This window comes from Echinops telfairi, unplaced genomic scaffold (assembly GCF_000313985.2).
Source record: "Echinops telfairi isolate 266 unplaced genomic scaffold, ASM31398v2 ScPeMD7_7462;HRSCAF=8500, whole genome shotgun sequence".
NCBI classification, from domain to species: domain Eukaryota; kingdom Metazoa; phylum Chordata; class Mammalia; order Afrosoricida; family Tenrecidae; genus Echinops; species Echinops telfairi.
Genome location: NW_022111362.1, coordinates 895,609 through 897,185, shown reverse-complemented (window position 1 = coordinate 897,185; position 1,577 = coordinate 895,609).

Genomic DNA, 1,577 nt, shown 5'->3' with positions numbered 1-1,577 from the left:
AATCTTAAGAACTCCACAAAAATATTTTTAAGCAAATCAGAGATTTGATAAAGTAGCAGTATACAAAATTAACAAGCAGAAATCAATCAGATTCATATATACAAGCAGAGACATCACGAAAAAAAAATTTTCCAATAGCCACACAAAAGGCAAAATACTTAGGAATAAATCTAACCAAAGAAACAAAAAGATTTGAACAAAGAGCAATACTACACAAAACCTAAATGGAAGAATATTCTGTGTTCTTTGATATTAAGACTATCCTTTGTTCGTGGACTTAATATTGTGATGATGCATATATTACCTAAAGCAATCTACAAATACAATTTAATTCCAATACAAACCCTGACTTCTTTCTTTAAAGAAATGGAAAAACTAATTACCAACTTCACGTGGAGACGGATAAGCTCAGGATAAGCAAAGAACAACTCAAAAAGAAGAACAAAATAGAAGGGCTTGCAGTACCCGACTTCAAAAATTACACAGTCACAGCAATCAAAACAGCCTGGTACTGGCATAATAATAGACACATAGACCAATAGGGCAGGACAGAAACCCCAGAAATAAAATCATTCACCTACATACAATTTTTTTTCAACAAAAGTGCATAAAAAACACTAAATGGCAAAGGGACACATACCCTCTTCAACAAGTTGATTCTCCATCTGAACAAAAATGAAATAGGACCCATACCTCAACCCATGCACAAAATGAACTCAAGATGAATTACAAACCTAAATATCAATCCCAGAGCTATCAGGGTCATCAATGAGAAAATTGGGACAAACTTACAGGTCCTATTGTCGGGTGCGCACAGACTACCAAATGAAATAAAGGAAGTACACACAGTGGGAGACAAAATAGATAACTAGGACCTACTGAAAGTAAAACATGTATGCACATCAAATATTTCATCAAAAGAATAAAACAAGTGACAACAGACCAGGAACATAACAATAGCATGACATAAACAAAGTACTAATTACTAAAATCTGTAGAATTCTGCAACACTTCAATAAGAAAAAAAAGAACAAATAACCCAATTAAAAGTTGAGGGAAGGACATCCACAGTTAATTCACAAAGGACTAAGACTTGAATGGTTAGCAAACACATTAGGAAATGCATATGTTCACTACCCATCTGGGAAATGTAAATGAAAATGATGATGAAATATCATCTTAAACCCACACCAGTAGCCCAATATGAAGAGATTGGGACTTCTGTCTTTGTGATCCAACACACTCATTTTATTTATTTATTTATTTATTTATTTATTTATTTTAAATGAACTTGTTTGTCATTAAAGAATCCAAGTCCGTAAGTTTTACTTTTCCTCCTTTAAAAAATTACATTTGAAAAAAGGATTTTGTTATTTTTTAAATAAATATATAGATTTACACAGCCCATATGAGAAATGAAATCAGTCACAATATCCTTTTACACCCTCAATATATGTGGTTCTCTTTCTTCCCGTTTCCTGTATTCCTCCTCTTGCTCCTCAATATCCTATCCCTCCCTTCTCTCCTGCCTCTCCTTAGTCATGAAAGTCTTGTCTTAGGATTTAAAAACCAAGTTT